The sequence below is a fragment of the Giraffa tippelskirchi genome, chromosome 4, assembly GCF_054371585.1.
Source record: "Giraffa tippelskirchi isolate mGirTip1 chromosome 4, T2T-mGirTip1v1.2.pri, whole genome shotgun sequence".
NCBI lineage: Eukaryota > Metazoa > Chordata > Mammalia > Artiodactyla > Giraffidae > Giraffa > Giraffa tippelskirchi.
Window position 1 is genome coordinate 184,944,665 of NC_137278.1, and position 22,324 is coordinate 184,966,988.

A 22,324-nucleotide genomic window follows, 5' to 3' on the forward strand; every position below is an offset into this window, starting at 1 on the left:
ACATCCTAATCTCGGCACTCCAGCATTATTAATTAACAAACTGTGGTTGCTGTAGACCTGAGTTTTCTGAATTGGTAGCACTCGATTCACAATAGCTGTATAAAATATAGAGATGTCACCAAACAAAGCTACTCTGACAGTGGCCTAGAAACATACAACTAATCAAAAACTTGTAAAATGAGCATACTAAATAATTTGCTTATAGACAAAGGCAGAAATGGCTCAGTATTTAGAAACCACCAAAAAATTGAAACCTCAAAAGCATTAATATCTTTTTCTTATGTAATATAAATAAATTACTGTGTTATTCTAAAAATTTTACTCTATTACTTTCACTTCACTTTTGACTTACTTTAGTACTGCAAATGCTTCATTTGAAACTCTTGATTATTTTCTCTCAATTTTTAGCTAGGATAAAGCACCATAAGGATTCCCAGGTGGCTCAGTGATAAAGAATCCACCTGCCTATGCACAACTTAGTGACTAAACAGTAACAACAAAAACAGCACACCTTCCTTCTGCAAGGCCCTGGATGCTCTAAGGATTGCTTTCTTTTCATACCAAGTGGGTATTTCTGGCAACCTTGAGCATGCATCTGACCTGTCTCTTGAGAAACCTGTATGCAGGTCAGGAAGCAACAGTTAGAACTGGACATGGAACAACAGACTGGTTCCAAATAGGAAAAGGAGTGCGTCAAGGCGTATATTGTCACCCTGCTTATTTAACTTATATGCAGAGTACATCATGAGAAACGCTGGGCTGGAAGAAACACAAGCTGGAATCAAGATTGCCGGGAGATATTAATAACCTCAGATATGAGGATGACACCACCCTTATGGCAGAAAGTAAAGAGGAACTGAGGAGCCTCTTGATGAAAGTGAAAGAGGAGAGTGAAAAAGGTGGCTTAAAGCTCAACATTCAGAAAACTAAGATCATGGCATCTGGTCCCATCACTTCATGGGAAGTAGATGGGGAAACAGTGGAAACAGTGTCAGACTTTATTTTGGGGGGCTCCAAAATCACTGCTGATGGTAATTGCAGCCATGAAATTAAAAGACGCTTACTCCTTGGAAGGAAGGTTATGACCAACCTAGATAGCATATTTAAAAGCAGAGACATTACTCTGCCAACAAAGGTCCATCTAGTCAAGGCTATGGTTTTTCCAGTGGTCATGTATGGATGTGAGAGTTGGACGGTTAAGAAAGCTGAGCACCGAAGAATTGATGCTTTTGAACTGTGGTGTTGGAGAAGACTCTTGAGAGTCCCTTGGACTGCAAGGAGATCCAACTAGTCCATCCTAAAGGAGATCAGTCCTGGTTGTTCATTGGAAGGACTGATGTTGAAGCTGAAACTCCAATACTTTGGCCACCTGATGCGAATAGTTGACTCATTGGAAAAGACCCTGATGCTGGGAAGGATTGGGGGCAGGAGGAGAAGGGGACGACAGAGGATGAGATGGCTGGATGGCATCACTGACTCGATGGACATGGGTTTGGGTAGACTCCAGAAGTTGGTGGTGGACAAGGAGGCCTGGCGTGCTGCAATCCATGGAGTCACAAAGAGTCAGACATGACTGAGCGACTGAACTGAACTGAGCATGCAAGTGCCTTTTCTAGACCTTATGTTAGATTTTTCCAACTTGATCTTCCCCCATGTTTGTGAGTTCCAGGACACAGGGACTATTTAATATTTAGCATAAAACACATATTAAGACTTTTTTGCAAATGCCATAGAACTGAATTTTCAAAATAACCCAAAGAATTAAGTACTGTTTTCTTTTTCTATGTCACAGAGAAGTGGAGTAGCTTTCCCAAAGTCACACAAGATATGAACTCAAACCCGTCATGCACTAAAGCCACTGCCCTTTCCCCCTCTTCTCCGCCCAGTTCATCACCATTGGGGGCAGTATTGTGTGCTTGCATGCTAAGTCACTTCAATTGTGTCCGACTCTTTGCGACCCTATGGACTGTAGCCCACCAAGCTCCTCTATCCCTGGGATTCTCCAGGAAAGAATACTGGAGTGGGTTGCCATGACCTCCTTTAGAGGATCTTCCCAAGCCAAGGATCGAACCGACGGCTCTTATGTCTCCTGCATTGGCAGGCAAGGGTTCTTTACCACTAGAGCCACCTGGGAATTGTTGATACCCAAACACAAGCTTAAATCAGGAAATAATCCCTGTAGGTTCCAGAACATTTAATTTTCCTTGGGAGTCTGAAGAGTAACAGAAAGGCACACACATCAAGAGAGACCCTTTCTTTATACACACACAAAAAACCTGCTGACAAAAATAATCATTAAAACTTTGTTAGAAAATCGAGGATCCAATTCCTAAAGTTGTATTAACTACCCTATTTCCAAAGGAAAGACATGTTGCTTGCTATCAACATGTTCAGGGAAGCTAGGAGAAAGACAGCTGCTCCATGAACAGTATGCTTGTCAGTAGGGCCAATTAAATTAAGATGCTTTTTTTTTTTTGTCCCCAAAAGATTTGGTTTCAAACTTATTACACAAGTTATATTCAGAAAAATTTACTGCCAGGAGACCATTTATACTCATTAATCCTGGATTTTTCTTTTGCAATATTTTTCTATAGAGGAATTTCCCATGGTTTCCCTACACTATTGGACATTTTTACTTGTACATAAAAGGAGCAAATTCTTCCTCTTCATGCCTTCAGCCAAGGCAGCCAACACCAGCGCTAGGATCAGCAAGTGCAGTTCCCAGAATCCTCTTGGCGCTGAATGCAGCATCAGATAAAAGCCTGCAGTCATCACTTCGAGGACAGGACATCATGGGCTCACCCTCTAGAGTACTCGCCAGCGGCTGAAAACTGCCATGTGGAGGTCAGTGAGAGATCCAGGGCCATGAGCCTCTTGGCCAAATCAGAGTTCACTCAAGGGTACGTGCTGCTCCACAGGGCAAGCGTGGTTCTAGAAAAATAGTCTTCAGACACTTCCCCCTGCAGCTGATCCTCTTTTCTTTCAAGCACCAACATTTCTCCTCTAATTTCTGCCTTCCCAGCTTAGATCCTGACAACAAACTGGTCAAATGCTGTCATGGCAAAATGCCCTCTCATAAAGACAAAGAACAACAAAATAAAACCTAACAGTGCTTGTTTTAAAGGACTTCAGAGTAAATTATGTGAATAAATTATAACATTCCATTTACCTGTAAGAGACCTTGCTGAAATACGTTTTCATCAATAAGCATGTTAAGAATCTAGCCTTTCTGAAAAATATTCCTTTTCAAAAAGTTATGAGGAGACATAAAGATTCATTTTTATTCAACTGACCCTGTTTTTCAAATTTAGTTAATAATCAGAACCATTTGGAAAGCTTATTAAAAGTCTGGATTCTTGGGCTGCCATCTAAATCTCATGCATCAGAATTACTCAAGGAAATGCCTGAGAATCTGAATTTTTACTAGATTGATGATTATTGGACAAATTTAGGCAACAATGAATTAGGCAAATCTTTTTTGTTATAGCTTTGCACCAAACCTGTAGCTAATATAAAGATGAGAGGACTGAGAACTCAGATTCTGGTGTGTTAGTCACTCAGTAATGTCCAACTCTTTACAACCCCATGAACTGTAGCCTGCCAGGCTGCTCTGTCCATGGGATTCTCCAGGCCAGATTTCACTGGAGTGGGTTGTCATTTCCTTCTCCAAGGGATCTTCCTGACCCAGGGATTGAATCCAGGTCTCCTGTATTGCAGGCAGATTCTTTACCTTCTGAGCCACCAGAAGGATTTGAAATTTAGTACTGGTTTCTCCAACAGTCATGTATGGATGTGAGAGTTAGATCATAAAGAAAGCTAAGCCCTGAAGAATTGATGCTTTTGAACTGTGGTGTTGGAGCAGACTCTTGAGTGTCTCTTGGACTGCAAGGAGATACAACCAGTCCATCCTAAAAGAAATCAGCCCTGAATATTCATTGCAAGAACTGATGCTGAAGCCAATACTTTGGCCACCTGATGTGAAGAACTGACTCATTGGAAAAGACTCTGATGCTGGGAAAGATTGAAGGCAGGAGGAGAAGGGGACAGAAGATGAGATGGTTGGATAGCATCACCAACTCGATGGACATGAGTTTGAGCAAGCTCCTGGAGTTAGTGATGGACAGGAAAGTCTGGCGTGCTGCAGTCCACGTGGTCATGAAGAGTTGGACACAACTGAGCAACTGAACTGAATTGCACTGAGTAGAAATCAGACAAGAAAATAATAACAGACAGACTACATTTTATTGCACTTCAGATACTGCATTTTTTTAATTTGTTCAATTTGTGTCTCTGTGTCACATTTTGATAATTCTCATGATATTGCAAACCTTTTCATATTTGTTATGGTGACCTGTGATCTGTGACTTTTGATGTTACTGCTATAACTCACTGAAGTCTCAAATTATGGTTAGCATTTTTGATCAATAATTTTTTTTTGGCCATCCTCTATGGCATCCAGGATCTTAGTTTCTTGTTCCAGGGAAGTCCCAATAGCTTTTAATTAAGGTAAATACATTGTTTTTTAGACATAATGCTATTGTGCACTTTATAGACTACTATATAGGGTAAACATAATTGTCATAAGCAGCAAGAGACCAGAAAATTCATGTGACTCAACTGTGATATTTGTTTTATTGTGGTGGTCTGAAACTGAAACGATAATATCTCCAAGGTATGTTTTAAACAATAAGGCATAATAAGATAAGAAGTGTCATAAGAGTGTTCCACTAAAATAGAACTAGGACTTTAAAGGAAGAAAATATCACAACAGATCATGAGGGGAGTAAGGAAGAAAAAGCTTTAAACAATATATTTCATTTGAGATGGACTTCATGAAAATATAATCTCAATGAAAATCAGAAAATGCAAAGCCACAGAGACATAAAACTCACTAAATAATGAGAAAGAGTAACAGTGATTGGCTGTAGCACTGGGAGTAGCCAGCATGAAGACTAGAAATTTAAACCAGTGCCCATTGAGCGGGCATTGAGAGCTTGGCAGTCTGCATGCATGCTCAGTTGCTCAGTGGTGTCTGCGACTGCATGAACTGTAGCCTGCCAGGCTCCCCTGTCCATGGGATTATCCCAGCAAGAATACTGAAGTGGGTTGCCATTTCCTCCTCTGAGGATCATCTCCACCCAGGGATTGAACCTGTGTCTCCTGAAGTTCCTGCATTGGCAGGTGGATTCTTTATCCCTGAGCCACCAGGGAAGCCACTTGGCAGTATGGTGCATATTTAATTTTATAAAAGATTGGATCAATGAACCAAAACACAGAGTTCCTTGGTGATAACATGCTTTATACGGGGCTGCAGCCAGAGCCCTTAGAGAAAAAGCGGAGGCTCTGACATTTAGTGAAATTGATTATGAAGTCTGAACCTGAAAAATATGAGATCCCAGGTTTTAAAATCAACCCAAATGGCCCTCATTTAATTTTATCTATCTATTTCTTTTTTGCCACCTAATTTCTACACAGGTGATAGGACTTCATGCAATTTGTGAACATTCAGAAAGCTCAAAATACCAAACTTTTTGGGGATTTGCTGTTTTTGACAATGTAAACTCAGTCTAAATTAAGATTCATAGAGGCAAGTTCTGCCCACCAATAGACACATCTAAATCCACAGAAGTCAAACAAATAGACTTTACTATCCTCCTGCCAGTAGTAAACATGTTCAAATGGTAACAGAGTGATCTTTTCTAGGCATATCTGCTGTGGAGAAAAGTGACTGATGTCTCTGCAGGCTCTATTTATGTAAATATTAATCAACAGCTTTTGATAAAGAAAAGTACAGCATATGCTTAAACAAACATACACATATGTTTTTGAAAAATATTTTAAATACAAGCAGCTTTGCGGAAATTCTCAACGTTTATTCCAAACGTTAGCAATTACATTCTCAAAGGAAAGATTGGTCTCTATAAATGAAATAAATGCAGGGACTTTTTTTTCTTTATTTAAGTACTTGTGATTGTGCAACACAGATGTCAAGATATGTTTATACTAAGAGTTGGGAAAATAAGCACAGGGCTAGGGACACAGACTGAAAAGAAATCAAGAGCTGAGCAGAAAACAGAGAGACTGGAAAAAACCTGTATATTATTTTCTCTTCTTTCTATTTCATTTCAGTGTGAGTGCATCAAAGCATTGCTTTCATGAGAGCTTACTGCTTGGACAACTCTACACTGAAAAATAGGGAACAGGGAGGGAATAACAATGACTATTTGTTAAGCATCTAGTTTGCACTAGAACATCTGCTAGACTCTTTCCATCTGTTATCCTGCAAAGAAGGCAACTCATATTCATCACAGAAAGATCGAAGAAATTATCCAAAGGTTATAGAACCATATTAATAGTGCCCAATTCTTTGGGCTATTATGACAATAAATGGATTAAAATTTGGAAAGCATTTAAAACAATGACTGGCATGCAGTATGTAAATATAAGCCATCACTATTAGGCCATGAGAAGATCAGTATCTATCTCACTTTCTTTAAAATATAACTGAAATATATAAAAATACATTGGGACTTCCCTGGTGGTCCAGTGGTTGAGATTCCATGTTGCCAGTGTGTGGGGTACGGGTCTGATCCCTGGTTGGAAAAGGAAAAATATACTATGGTCAAGTTGTCATGCCCTCCTCCAGGGGATCTTCCCGACCCAGGGATGGAACCTGCATGTCTTATGCCTCCTGCATTGGCAGGTGGGTTCTTTATCTCGAGCGCCACCTGGTTATTTCCATAAAGTATAACTTAGAATGTTCTCCAATTTTGTATTCTTGTCAAATTTTTAGTTTTATTGATTCATGGAAGCACCATTTCTCAGTTATTTTATATTTAGAATCACCATTATAATCTAAAATTCAGTTACAGGATATTAAATCTCAAATAAAATGGAAGAAAGGCCACCCTGTGATTTTTTAGCAGAGTGAATAAACAAATCATATGGCACCATTTACAACTTCCACATGCTTTATTTGCATAATTGTTCAGTGTGTACCCAATCACAGAGACACATTTGTAAGAAGTATGTCCGTCTCTGCATGTTTAAATGTGTCGTAGCCACGGCAAGGCCTCTTGGGCTCCTCTCCTGTGAGCTCAGAGAACAGATTTCTGAAAGCCTCAGCCAAATTTTATTGAATTCCTTTGTTTCAAAAAATATAGTTGTCTCTTTGAGAAAAGTTGTCTAACCTAGAAATTATCATACTAAGGAAGTAAGCCAGATGGAGAAAGAGAAATATATATCACTTACATGTGGAGTCTTAAAAACTGATACAAATGAAGTTATCTACAACACAGAAATAGACTCACAGACGTAGAAAACAAACTTATGCTCGCCAAAGGGGAAGAGGTCGAGAGAATAAATTAAAAATTTGGGATTAACAGATATACACTACTGTCTATAAAATAGATAACCAACAAGGACCTACTATATAGCACAGGGAATTATATTTAATATCTTGTAACATCCTATAAGGGAAAATAATCTGAAAACAAATAGATAATATATATAACTGAATCACTTTGTTGTACACCTGAAACTAACACAACATGATAAATTAACTATACTTCAATAAAAAAGAAAGGAAAAAAGTTGTCTAGGATAACATGTAATGGGTTTATTACTTTTGTTTACATATATATATATAAAGACATTCAAAAATGTTCTCAGTTTTAATTTCTAATATTTAATATATAATATTAGTAGATATAGACCACAAAAAGCAAGGGACCTCTGGGGATTTTGAGTAACTTTTAAGACTGTAAAAGGGGCTACACTTCCCTGGTGGTCCCCAGTAGTTAAGATTCTTTGTTCCCAATGCAGGGAGCATGGTTTCAATCCCTGGTTGAAGAACTAAGATTCCACAGGCTACACAGCATGCCAAAAAGGAAAAACTATAAAAGCTGTCTGAGACTAAGAGTTTGAGAACCGCTGTTGCAGGTGCTATTGTGTTAATTTTCAGGGAAATGCGGAGGCTTGACTCTACCCAGCCACAGCTGCACCACTGCTGATCAGACTGTAGTATGAATGGGATGTGTGTGCACCCATTTTGCATGTTGCATGCATGCCTGGTGTGGGCAAGTGGCGGTGAGTGTGAAGCAAAAGTGTACATAAATCACAGCATCCCACTATAGAGTGCATCTTATTTCATGTCCTCACCTGACAGTCTTAAGAGGTAAGTACTCTTACTATCTGCATGTGGCATTTGAAGAAATTAACATATAAAGAGATAGGGAACATTCAGTAATAAAGGTATAGACAATGGGGCAGAAATAATAGGCAGGAAGCCTATTTTCATCTGGAAGAGAAATTAAGGAAAAGCAGAGTAGGTGAAATAGAGCAAGTCTCAGAGGAAACAAACAATCAAACAATAACCATCCACCACCCTCTGTTTGATCTTGAGAAATTGTTTGTCTCCATTCGAGATCCTTTGCTTGGGCTTCCCCGGTGAAGCTAGTGGTAAAGAACCCACTTGCCAATGCAAGAAACTTAAGACACAGGGTTAGACCCTGGGTCCAGAAGACCCTCTGGAGGAGGGCACGGCAACCCATTCTAGTATTCTTGCCTGGAGAATCCCATGGACAGAGGAGCCTGTCCCATCAGGTCATACAGAGTTGGACACCATGAAGCAACTTAGCACGCATTCATACGTAGAGATATTAATACTTAATCTACCTCTCCCAATGTTTTGCAAGGATCAAAACAAATGGACATGTTTATAGAAATTATCTTTGAGCTTTTAAGTCCAGAAATAATAAATAAGATCATATTGTGCATATTCAGAAAGCACTGTAATTGTGCACTTATGAGTATTTTAAGATTGATTATTCAGTTTAGATGGAATTTCAACTTATTAGTTTGATAATTTCTTAATATTAAGCACAATATTTTTGAAAGTTTTTTGGCTTTTTTCTACCTTGGTTTCTTAGTCTAGTTAGTTTGAAATCATGAGATGTGTTAAGCTAATTGTTGCCAATGTGTTTAAATAACATTGATAATTATTGGCATTTTCATAAATACTACAACCATTTGCTCTTCAAATGACTAGGAAAAAAAAAGTCTCAATCACAGAGCTTTTCAGAAAGCCAAAATCCCTCTTGGGAGCTATCATGAGAGGAAAGCCAGAAAAAAAAAATGCTTTCTAAATTTCCCTTGTGGCTTGTTGATTTGAGGATTATTTTATGAAATGGAGTTGGCTATAGTTTACTTTTTTTCATGTGTGTGTGAAGTCAAGCACCAGCAATCTGTTTGCAAATGGAATGTTACCAATATTCTCTCAAACTTTGACCAAGCACATTCATCTCACCATGTCTTTCAGCAACCACAGCAAGAGTGTCCATGTTACCAATCTTGGCAATGACTTGGCACCAGAGCTTGCCTGAAACCTGTTCAAATGAACCCATGCAACTCCCCAAGCTGATATTAGTTTGGTTTAGCTTCAAAAGTCAAGAAACTTGAAACTTCCTGCATTTCTAACACAAGCTATACAATCAAAGGCAAGTAGCTCCAATTTCTGCTCCTCTGTAAAATAATGAGGTTTATTAAAGAAAACCCGATCTGCCATCTTTATTTCTGTCCCCTAAAAAGAGCATTTTGATATTCTGAAAGTAAGCACCATGGAAATGTCATTCATTAAAATCATTACATAATGTCTATACCATCTCCACAAATGGATGTGTTCAAGAAAAAAAGGCCCACTCTGAAACTAGCTTTGTTCCATCTTTGACTTTCAATAACATCTATAAGACAAAATTTTAAACTAGAAAACAAAAACCATATAAAGTAATACATTGAAAGGATGAGGTTTATGATACAGACCAAATGCTCCAGGAGTTTGAAGGAAGAAAATTAATTAGGCTAGAGTGACCTGACTTTTATTAATGATAGGAAAAGAAGAAAGAAAAAAGGAAGCTTTGAAACTTGATAGTGTTGCAGTAATGTAAAATATCTTGTTTAATTCTTTCTTTCCAATACCACATGCTATGTCAATTCAGTTACTCAGTCATGTCTAACTCTTTGTGACCCCATGAACCGCAGCATGCCAGGCCTCCCTGTCCATCACCAACTTCCAGAGTCTACCCAAACCTATGTCCATTGAGTTGGTGATGCCATCCAACCATCTCATCCTCTGTCGTTCCCTTCTCCTGCTGCCCTCCATCCTTCCCAGCATCAGGGTCTTTTCCAATGAATCAGCTCTTCACATCAGGTGGCCAAAGTATTGGAGTTAGCTTCAACATCAGTCCTTCCAATGAACACCCAGGACTGATCTCCTTTGGGATGGATTGGTTGGATCTCCTTGCAGTCCAAGGGACTCTCAAGAGTCTTCTCCAACACCACAGTTCAAAAGCATCAATATTTCAGCGCTCAGCTTTCTTTGTAGTCCAACTCTCACATCCATCCATGACTACTGGAAAAACCATAGCCTTGAGTAGACAGACCTTTGTTGACAAAGTAATGTCTCTGCTTTTTAATATGCTGTCTAGGTTGGTCATAACTTTCCTTCCAAGGAGTAAGTGTCTTTTCATTTCATGGCTGCAATCACCATCTGCAGTGATTTTGGAGCCCCCCAAAATAAAGTCAGCCACTGTTTCCACATCTATTTGCTATGAAGTGATGGGACCAGATGCCATGACCTTAGTTTTCTGAATGTTGAGCTTTAAGCCAACTTTTTCACTCTTCACTTTCACTTTCATCAAGAGGCTCTTTAGTGCTGGAGAGCATGTGGAGAAAAGGGAACCCTCTTACACTGTTGGTGGGAATGCAAACTAGTACAGCCACTATGGAGAACAGTGTGGAGATTCCTTAAAAAACTGGGAATAGAACTGCCATATGACCCAGCAATCCCACTGCTGGGCATACACACCGAGGAAACCAGAATTGAAAGAGACACATGTACCCCAATGTTCAATGCAGCACTGTTTACAATAGCCAGGACGTGGAAGCAACCTAGATGTCCATCAGCAGACGAATGGATAAGGAAGCTGCGGTACATATACACAACGGAATATTACTCAGCCATTAAAAAGAATACATTTGAATCAGTTCTATTGAGATGGATGAAACTGGAGCCCATTATACAGAGTGAAGTAAGCCAGAAAGAAAAACACCAATATAGTATACTAATGCATATATATGGAATTTGAAAGATGGTAACGATAACCCTATATGCGAGACAGAATAAGAGACACAGATGCATAGAACAGTCTTATGGACTCTGAGGGAGAAGGGGAGGGTGGGACGTTCTGGGAGAATAGCATTGAAACATGTATATTATCATATGTGAAACAGAACACCATTCCAGGTTCGATGCATGAGACAAATGCTCAGGGCTGGGGCAATGGGATGACCCAGAGGGATGGGATGGGGAGGGAGGTGGGAGGGGGGTTCAGGATGGGGAACACATGTAAACCCACGGCTGATTCATGTCAATGTATGGTAAAAATCACTACAATATTGTAAAGTAATTAGCCCCCAACTAAAATAAATAAATTTATTTAAAAAAAAAAAAAGGCTCTTTAGTTCTTCCTCACTTTCTGTCATAAGGGTGGTGTCATCTGCATATCTGAGGTTATTGATATTTCTCTTGGCAATCTTGATTCCAGCTTGTGCTTCTTCCAGCCCAGTGTTTCTCATGATGTACTCTGCATAGAAGTTAAATAAGCAGGGTGACAATATACAGCCTTGACGTTCTCCTTTTCCTATTTGGAACCAGTCTGTTGTTCCATGTCCAGTTCTAACTGTTGCTTCCTGACCTGCATACAGGTTTCTCAAGAGGTCAGGTGGTCTGGTATTCCCATCTCTTTCAGAATTTTCCACAGTTTATTGTGATCCACACAGTCAAAGGCTTTGGCAAAGTCAATAAAGTATGCTATGTACATATGTGTAGAAAAAGAAAGAGAACTCTTCTTGTCTCCCAGCTGATGTTTTCTTCTGAAGTCAAGTTCACACTCAGTGCCAAAGAGAGAAATAAAGTTAACCCTTGAACAAGGTGGAGAATTAATCCAAGTGTAACTGGGAAAGATTAAAGGCAGGAGGAGAAAGGGACGACAGGACTAGATGGCTGGATGGCATCACCAACTAAATGGACGTGAGTTTGAGCAAGCTCCAGGAGACAGTGAAAGACAGGAAAGCCTGGTGTGCTGCAGTCCATGGGGTTGCAGAGTTGGATGCGGCTCAGCAACTGAACTGAACTCACATTGGCCCTTTGTTTCCTCAGATTCAACCAACCATTTAACAGACTATGTGGTACTATAGTATATATTATTGAAAAATATCCTTATATGAGTGAAACCATACAGTTCAAAATCATGTTATTCAAGGGTCACTTATACGCTCCTTTCCACAGATACACACACCATTCCAAATTTTATTCCTGAGAAAATATCTCAAAGTTCTTGTGAGCCACATGTATTCAATGTCACCAGAAACAGAAGAATCAAAAATACAGACTTTTCTTCCCCTGTAACTAAGGCTTATAGTTTCCTTCCTCTGTAGGTTTTCCCAAACATGTCTCTTATGGTAAAATCTGAGACTTTGAACTTATTATTAGTCTCACAAGAATTTATGCCAGAGCCACCATTTCCTAAATGAAAGCACAGAAACAACTCCTTGAACTGAACACAAACAATCGCACAAAGAGATAAATGTGGCTCAGATGGTAAAGAATCTGCCTGCAATGCAGGAGACCTGGGTTAGATCCCTGGGTTGGGAAGATCTCCTGGAAAAGGGAATGGCAACCTACTCCAGTATTTTTGCCTGGAGAATCCCAAGGACAGAGAAGCCTGGCGGGCTACAGTCGTGTGGTCGGCAAAGAGTCAGACACGACTAAGCAACTAACATTTTCACTGTTTTTTTCCATAAATATTTTTAGAGGAAGTGTTTTAAATGAGCATAAAGAGGAAAAAACATAGGAGAGTATTCTGCAAGATAATGAAGGTGAAAACATTTCAAAGCATTACTGATATGAAAGACATTATTGAGTAATTCTCAGCACAGTTTCTTAAAAACAGAATTCAGAATAATATCTAAAAATGTATATAAATAAAAACTACCTAATAAAGCCCTAAGAATATTTGACTTTCTCTAAGCAGATGAGTGAATTGTGGAACTTCTACCCAATTTCTGCTGCTGCATTTCAGGATTCGAGCAAGAAAAGCAAATATGTATGCAGTTTTTGGAACTAGTGATGTGTTGTTGTTGAGTCACTCAGTGGTGTCTGACTCTTTGTGACTCTTTGCAACCCCATGGACTGCAGCATGCCAGGTTTCCCTTTCCTTCACTGTCTTCCAGAGTTTGCTCAAACTCATGTCCATTGAGTTGGTGATGCCATTCAACCATCTCAACCTCTGTCTCTCCCTTCTCCTGGACCTTGGCTTTCTGTAGGCTTCAGTGATGTCAGACTTAGATGGCATTCTTCCTGTTCTACATGACCACTTTAGGTCCTAAATACTACACCTAAGATCTTTAAACACGTGCTATAGAAAACATTAAAGAATAGGTCTTGTAAGCATTACATAGTATTTATACAATATGTTTATACAAAGATATATCATAACAATTACACAGAAATGAACACAGTCATGAAGAGCATTTATGTAGGTTAATTCTAATTTGACTATAAAGCATGAGGTTTTACACGGAGGCAGAGACCCTTAAACCAACAATAACTACTGCTGATTAGTTGACTCATTCACTCATCCAACAAGCAGTTATTGGGGACTTCTCTAGTGGTCCAGTGGTTAAGAATCTGCCTCTCAATGCAGGGGACATGGGTTCAATCCTTGGTCAGGGAACTAAGATCCCACATGCTGCAGGGCAACTAAGCCTATGAACTGCAACTACTGAGGTCAAGTGCTTGCATGCCACAGCTAGAGAGAAGCCTTACACCTAGAAAAGCCAAAGCCCACGCACTGCAATGAAGATCCTGTGAGCTACAACTAAGACCTGACACAGCCAAACAAATAAATGCAAAAAAAAAAAAGCAGCAGCAGTTGTTGAGTTACCTTATGCCAGGCACTGCATTAATCATATGAATAAGCTGTGAGTAAATAAGATTTGATCCCTTTTTCAACTCACAGTGTAGTGGGGCTGACAAACAACTTGAAAAGGCTAAGAGAATGCATAACAGATTCAAATTCAAAACACCGTACAATGACAGAGGAAGCAGTATCCAAGTGGACCCACACGTCAGGGATGATGATGGTGCAGAGCCTCGCAAAAACAGGAAAAGGACTTATTTCACAATGGACGCAGTGGGGACAGCGAATCCAAGCTCAGGAAGCAGCCCATGTGAATACATGGAGTCATGAAAGGGAATGTGGGCTGTTCAATATGACATGTGGTTTAGAAGGCCTGGTGCACAGAGCACGCACAGGTGAGTGGCAGGAAGAGAGGCTGGGAAGGGAAGCAGAGACAAAGCATGTATGCTGTGTTAAAGGAATCCAGATTGCTACCTGAAGGCATTGGGAGTGACATAATCAGATTTGTGGTTTAGAAAGAGAACTTGCGGAAGCATCAAGAATGACTTCATTGAGCTAAGAGAACCCTGCAATTTGTTTTTTAAAAAATAATTTTATTTGTTTATTTATTTTTGGTTGGGCTGGGTGTTTGTTGTTGGACGGGCTTTTCTCTAGTTGCAGCGAGCAGGGGCTCCTCTCTAGTTGCAATGCACGTGCTTCTTATTGCAGTGGCTTCTCTTGTTGTGGAGCATGGACTGTAGGGTACCCAGGCTTCAGTAGTTGTGGCTCCCAGGCTCTAGAACACAGGTTCAATAGTTGTGGCACTTGGGCTTAGTTGCTCCAAGGCATGTGGGATCTTTCCGAATCAGAGATCGAACCTGTGTTTCCCACATTAAGCAGATTCTTTACCACTGAGCCATCAGGGAAGCCCCCTGCAATTTGCTATTATACAGGCCAAGTTCCTGATGGGAAACAAGAATGTTCTGAAGCTGACTTTAGTTAACAACTGGGACCGATGCTGCTAGCTGCCTGTGTGCTATCTCTATTCCCTCTCATCACCACCGACAGAATTAGTATTTTCTTTGGAGTGGCAAGGAGCCAAATTAAAAATGCTTATCTCTCTGAAAATCTCATCTGATGCTAAAGCCATAGGACCATAGTTATGCCTGATAAGATTTAAGGGGAAGTCTACTGAGAGGAGTTTCTGTAATCTGTTGTTTTCCTGATTAAAAAGTGATCCACAGTGAACACATGCCTTTCTGTTCAACCCTGCTCCTTCTTTCTGCCTGAAACATAAACATGATAGCTAGAGATGGAGCCATCATATCATAAACTTCAAGATAAAGCCACACACAAATGATGGTAACATGGAAAGACAAAAAGAATCTGGGTCCTTAATGATTCTGAGTCTATGTACAAGTCCCTGTGTCTCTTGTCCTTTGAAATCAAAAGCTTTTTGCTTTAGTCTCCCAAGGCTCCCTTGAGTCTCAAAAAGCTGTCTCTCGAGTTAATGATTAGGAAATGTGAAGATGTAGAAACAAAGAATGTATATTGAGCCAGGAAACTGATAACAATTTAGGCTATCCACCACATGGCAGAATCACCAAATTCCTAGTTTCCTGAAAGACACAAAACATCTGATACACATTCCTAAGTTGTTTTTACAGGAAGCAGGCCCCCACTAGACGAAAAGTGCTGACTGTAAACATGGAGACTCCAGATCAACTGAAATCAGAAGGCTGATGATGCTCAAAACTTCACCTTGATGCCAACCAAACTGAGAACTGAGCACAAGCTAATGCTGCACCCTGCAGTCCCTCCCTCACATTGTGTTTAGAACCCTTTTCTTGAAAGCCATCAGGAAGTTCAAGTTTTTTTAGCATGATCTATCAGTTCTCCTTGTTTGGTATGCTGCAATTAAAAAAAAAAAAAAAACAACATTGTGCTTCCCTTCACCGGAAACCAAAGTCACTAGACTGATTATACTGCACACAGGAGAGTGGATTTAAATTTGGTTCGGTGACAGTTCAATCACTTCAAGACATTGTACCACCTCGAGTTGCCCATCTCCAGATTTCTTTTGACATGTAAAAGCAAAATTCTACTTCGTATGGTACTACAGTCAGACTTCAATTATGTGTAGCAAAAAGTAATACTGACTCAGCAACAAATGAAAATTTATGACCAAAAAAAAAATCTTAAAAATTAAACAGTAAACAAGCAGAGAAGAGAATCTTGTTCAAGACAGAAAATGAACTAGAAAAGACCCACTAAGCCTTTTGTTGTGGTTTATAGTCCCCAAAGCCTCAATCTTTGTCTTAATCAATCTCATCTTTTATTGACTTTTTAAAAGTTTAAATCCATGGTGTAATTCTTCGTATTCTACCTCATTTTTTTTTTTTTAAGATCTCTTAGGATTGAGGTAGGATTAAGAGTAAACTAGGCTTCAAACTTAAGGATGACCTCTGTTACTACCTAAAAAGCACAAGCAAATAAATATCCAGAGTACTTAGAGGGCCCCCATGGCAACCTAAGTCATCATTTTTCTCTTATACTGCTAGCTAAAAATTCCTATTAAAGGAGGTATCACTAAGATATCTTATTGTGGGAACTTCCCTGGTGGTCCAGTGGTTAAGAATCCACCTTACAATGCAGGGGACATGGGTTCAATCCCTGGCTGAGGAACTAAGCTCCCACATGCCAAGGAGCAACGAAACCCATAAGTTGCAACTACTGAACCTGCGTGCCACAACTAGAGAGTCAGTGTGCCACAACAAAAGACCTCACAGGATGCAAGTAAGATCCTGCATGCTGCAACTAAGACTTGATACAGCCAAATAAATTTAAAATTTTTTAAAATAAATAAAAAAATATTAAAAATATATAAATACCTTATTGTAGCAAATTACTTTTGGTGAAAGGGTCATGCAGAGCCATAGTCGCTAGCTTTTTTTCTTTTTTTGTTTCCCATGTAAGCAAGAACTGGATGAATGTCAGCATTATCCTAGTATTAAAGAGAAAAACTCCCATCAATACACAATTTATATTTAAAACTGCTAGATCTACCAAGTGAAGCTTTGGAACCTCAATACACTGGGCAGGTCACATCTCCTCCTCCAGTCAATGTGCACAGTTCCCATTAGCATTTCTGGGCTTCTAGGCATAAAGGCAGACTACCATGTGGATCCCACCTATTCAGTTTCCTGGCACATCACAGGAACTGTTTTGATTATGTGTCGGCTAATGCAGACACATTGTGTTGTTCCAACTAAGCAATTCCAAACATTCCCATCTGAAGGCAAACTATATAACCCCTCTGGCTGCCAGATGTTCTTGTGAAGATCTGTCTCCTCAGCCTTGTCATGAACCTTGATTAAAGCAAATGAAGGGCATTCTATTTACTTCATCACCCTTATATGGAACAATGCCCTGGCTATTGATTAAAACTGGCCCACAGTTGGAAAGAATCACCATTACTATATGAAAAGTTCTAAAAGCTCAACTGAGCAAGAGCAAACATGCAATACAACTTAGCTGATTGATTTTAACTAACAGTTGTCGGCCCGACTTAAATGGACAAATCCTTTGTGACACTACCTACATTTATTGTGGTCCAACAATCAGTCATATCACTTCTGGGAGGTTGGTTTTCTCTTGGGTGAGGATGATAAATAATGAAAGAGTCACTTCCATACAACACTGCAAAAAAACAGAAAAGAAATATGTTATGCATAACATATTTTACCTCTCCACAGCTGCATGCTTGTTTGATTGATCCCAGATGCCAGCAAAGGCAAGGCAAACAAGCAAAACCACATTGCATGTTTAAACATCTTTTTATTTATACCTGTATAATCAATTCAATAGTCAAGATACACACCTTAAAATAAGATTTGCCACGGATACCCTTAGTCAAGTTCTGTCATGGCTCAACCTTTATGATGATTAAATATGAAAAGTCTTATACTGAATCAGAATGGTAGAGTTTTCACAAATGGTATTAAAAAGTGGGGAAACAAAAAAGAATGATCATTTTTTACACGAAAAGCTGTGCTATCTATAACCTTCCAAATCTGAAACTTTCAGAAGTTAGAAAAGCTGACATTAGTGCAGCCTTAACAATACAGGGAAAATGAAATATTCTGTGGTAAATATAGGGTTTTTAGTGACACTTATTCTAGACCAGATGATGAAGACATACAAGTCTGCTGGGGCAGAGACAATGTGTAGTTCTAAAATGCTATGGGAGGCATATGGAAAGGTTTCAACTGAAGTACAATTCTAATTGGTAGTATTTCCCTAGAAACTTATGTTGAGAAAACTTTTGAGGGAGAATCTAAAATCAGAAAGAAAGAATGCAATAATAGACTAGTAATATCTGCCATGAAGACTGGTTAGAACATACATCAAATATACTATCCTACCTATGGCATGAATTTCTGCAATCAATTGTAATTTAAATATAAAAATTACAGTTCCCTGTCTCTTACTAAAGCCAAATAAACAATATTTTAAGAGAATTTGAAAATTCTGGATTTTTTTGTTACTATCTACTATCTACAGTTGCTAGAGCTTCACATCCCGCCCCACCCCCCACCCCCCTGACCATGGCACCACTTTCCATACCAGCAAATTCACTTGCTGCTGCTGCTAAGTCGCTTCAGTCGTGTCCGACTCTGTGCGACCCCATAGACGACAGCCCACCAGGCTCCGCCATCCCTGGGATTCTCCAGGCAAGAATACTGGAGTGGGTTGCCATTTCCTTCTCCAGTGCATGAACAGGAAAAGTGAAAGTGAAGTCGCTCAGTCATGTCTGACTTTTAGCGACCCCATGGACTACAGCCTACCAGGCTCCTCCGTCCATGGGATTTTCCAGGCAAGAGTACTGGAGTGGGCTGACATTGCCTTCTCCGGCAAATTCACTTATTACTCTGACAAATATCCATGGTATCTCCCACAATGTATGACTTTACTTGAAGTAAGAAATAGACAGAAGTTCATTTATCACTTAACCAGAACAGAAACATCTAGAATTTATCAGAATAGAGAATGGGTCCTAAGGGTGTGGGTAATCCAAATTGGATAATCAGCCCTTTTATTAAATGTTGACTTAAATTCTATTTAACATCAGCTATGTTTTCATAGTGTGATAGATGAAAATCAGGTGTACTCCAGAGCACACAACAATATTTTATTTTATTTATTTCAATAAATATTTATTGGGTATCTAGTCATTGTCAAGCATTATTCTAAGAATTAGACAAAAGTAGAACAGTTATCGTGGTGCGCTTTAAAATGAACACAACCTGGTCTCTGTCCTCAAAACCTTACGATTTAGTAGAAGAGATCAAATATTCAACTAATTACAGAAGACTATTTAATATGCACCGAATATTCAACTAATCATATAGGACAAATTAATATGCACAAAACAATAATGTGTACAATTTGTAGCTTTAGCAGAAATTATTAAATTTGAGAAAACTATTACTTTTCAAATTAAGGACTTAGAAATACCCCCAAATCCTTCTCTGAAATAAACAAAACCAATGAATCAGGAATAGAATTACTTGAAAGCTGGCTGCTTATGTCTCATTGGAGGAGAACCAAAAGGATTCTGAGCACACTTTGCATCAAAGAAAACATGAAAGTAGTTTGGAATTTACATGAAGCATCCATCCTTCCACTCTGCCCTAACAATCCTCCTACCGCTCCAGGCATCTAAACCCAAAATATGCTCATCAGCTCAACATTCAAATCAAGACAGCCATCAGCAAGGTCTCCCAGATGGTTACTGTGAGAGAAAATGTCCAAAGAGAGCCAAGAGTACGAATTCAGAGGAAAGACCAGTTTACTAATTCATCAGCAATTCACTGCTGCCTATTGTAGGCAAGACCACTTATAAGGGACAAGGAATTCAAAGTTTATAGAATTTTAATTTCTGCCATCATGTCAAGAATCTCGGGTCTGGAAAGGGAAGTAACACTTGTAAAGAAATGAGTGAAATGAATTTGAGCCTTTTACTGACCATTTTCCCGACCATTTTCCCATTCCCCCCATTCCCCACAACAGGTCAACTGCACAACATCATGCAGGGTAGCAGGGGGGCTTACAAAGATTTGTAGCAGTGCGTCTACATGTGCCTGAGAAAGTAAGAAATGGGGGTTGGGAGGGACCCAAGTGGAAGACAGATCCATCTCGATTCGAGGGAGTATGCCTGCTGACATCTTAGGGGGCAGGGCACGGGGAGAGGAGGTCTGAAGGTGGAGGTGGCAAAACTGGATGATAAACTGGTTATACTGACTAACACAAATTGTTGAGAATAATGAGAACTGAGTTTCTCACTGGCAAATGCACTTTTTACACATCGCAAAGAAGAGGGTCTAGAAAGAGTACTCTGAAGAGCTGTTTGGAAATTAGAGGTGTTCCAGGTGGCACTAGTGATAAAGAACCTGCCTGCCAATGCAGGAGACATAGAGATACAGGTTCAGTCTCTGGGTTGGGAAGATCCCCCAGAGGAGGACATGGCAACCCACTCCAGCATTCTTGCCTGGAGAATTCCATGGACAGGAGTCCAGTGAGTTACAGTCCATGGGGTCACAAAGAGTCAGACATGACTGAAGCAACTTAACACATACACATACGAACTCATGTATATTTGTGTGTGTATATGTATATTATATATATATATAATATACATATATTCAAATAAATATAGAAATATCATAAATATGCTTACACTTTCTAGTTTTTTATGTTGAGAGAACTGAGAAGTGATGGCATCTTATTAGCAATGAACACACTGAGAATTCAGATCTTAGAACCAGAACTTCTTGGCTGTGTAACTGATTTCAGGATTAGGGCAGGGAAAGTGTAATATAAAGCAGGAACATATTTTGGAGCCAGAAATTAAGAAAGCATTGAAATAACAATGAGTACATGTCAAAAAGACACAGGAGCCTTGAACGGAGTTCCTACTGGCCACATCTGGGGCATATTTGAATGTCAAAATTCATAACGTCAAAATTCATAGTAATAGATGACAAAACAATGAATAGCAATCTATGAGACTAGGCTGATTAAATTCAAAAATAAATAAATGACAAGAGAACTTTCTTCTCTATGCTGGAATGTCAACAAATAAATGTAGACTGTAAGAAAAAATTGACATTTAGCAACCATGATACTGAGCTGTATGCAAGTACTGGTTGTCGATAGAGGCTTAAAGGTAGTAGATAGAGGTTTAATGACAACAGGATATGGACATAATCTTAGGATGTCTTCCTCACAAAGTACTGTGATTAGTATTAATATACTCAGGGAGAAGTGATGACTTTACAGTGGAGAAACCTAGAAGGCACCAACATGACTAGTGTCAGCATCCAATGCAGTGCATGTGTGTGTAGTCGTTTCAGTCATGTTTGTCTCTTTGCAACTCTATGGACTGTAGTCCCCCAGGCTCCTCTGTCCATGGGGACTCTCCAGGCAAGAATACTGGAGTGGGTGGCCATGCCCTTCCATGCAGATCCCTGAAGAAACAGTCCTCATCCTCCTTTCACATAGTTCCTCAGGCTTGCTGCTGTCCACCCTAGTAACAACCTGGCCTTATATAAGCTCCCCTCACCCTTGCACCCTACTCCCCTCTAAAAAACTGATATACAACTTTACAAAGGTAAAGTATGGTGGGAGGGAAATTCGTGAAACAACCACCACTTTAAGGAATGGAGCACAAATTAAATATGTAACTGAAATGTAGAAAAAAAAATTTAACTACTTTTGCTGCACTCTTGGGGGCTTCCCTAATAGCTCAGTTGGTAAAGAATCTGCCTGCAATGCAGGAGATCCCAGTTTGATTCCTGGGTTGGGAAGATCTGCTGGAGAAGGGATAGGCTACCCACTGCAGTATTCTTGGGCTGCCCTTGCGGCTCAGCTGGTAAAGAATCTTCCCGTAATGCAGGAGACCTGGGTTTGATCCCTGGGTTGGGAAGATCACCTGGAGAAGGGAAAGGCTACCCACTCCAGTATTCTGGCTGCACTCTTGAGTTTGTGATCTGACAATAGAAAGTGGGAGGGTGGTGTTGGAGGGAGGTCCCACCTGGCTTTCGAATGTCACAATTGTAACTGCTTAAGAGAACAGAAAGGAAGACGTATGGCTCATATTGAATCATTTGGCAAAACATCATGAGTAAGGGTGATGCTCTTTTGCCTGACCCCACTCTCCAAGACAGGCAAGGGATTATGTAGATGATGGAGAAGAAAGAGAGCTGGAAGAAGAGTAGGACATTGGTAGGACTCAAAATGAGACAGGGGTCCTGGATACATTTTCCTGAGCTAGTCCAGAGAGGAAGCAAAACCCCAGATGAGTC

General features: G+C 39.7%; 1 long non-coding RNA gene across 1 annotated transcript in view; it reads right to left on the reverse strand.

Moving 5' to 3' along the window:
* LOC145546185 (uncharacterized) overlaps nucleotides 1–22,324 on the reverse strand; it is a 249,035-nt gene that overhangs the window by 76,191 nt on the left and 150,520 nt on the right. The window contains exons 3-4 of the long non-coding RNA XR_014082626.1: nucleotides 17,560–17,657; nucleotides 16,850–16,962 (exon numbers count right to left, since the gene is read on the reverse strand). This is a non-coding gene — a long non-coding RNA (uncharacterized LOC145546185). The remainder of the gene's footprint in view (nucleotides 1–16,849; nucleotides 16,963–17,559; nucleotides 17,658–22,324) is intronic.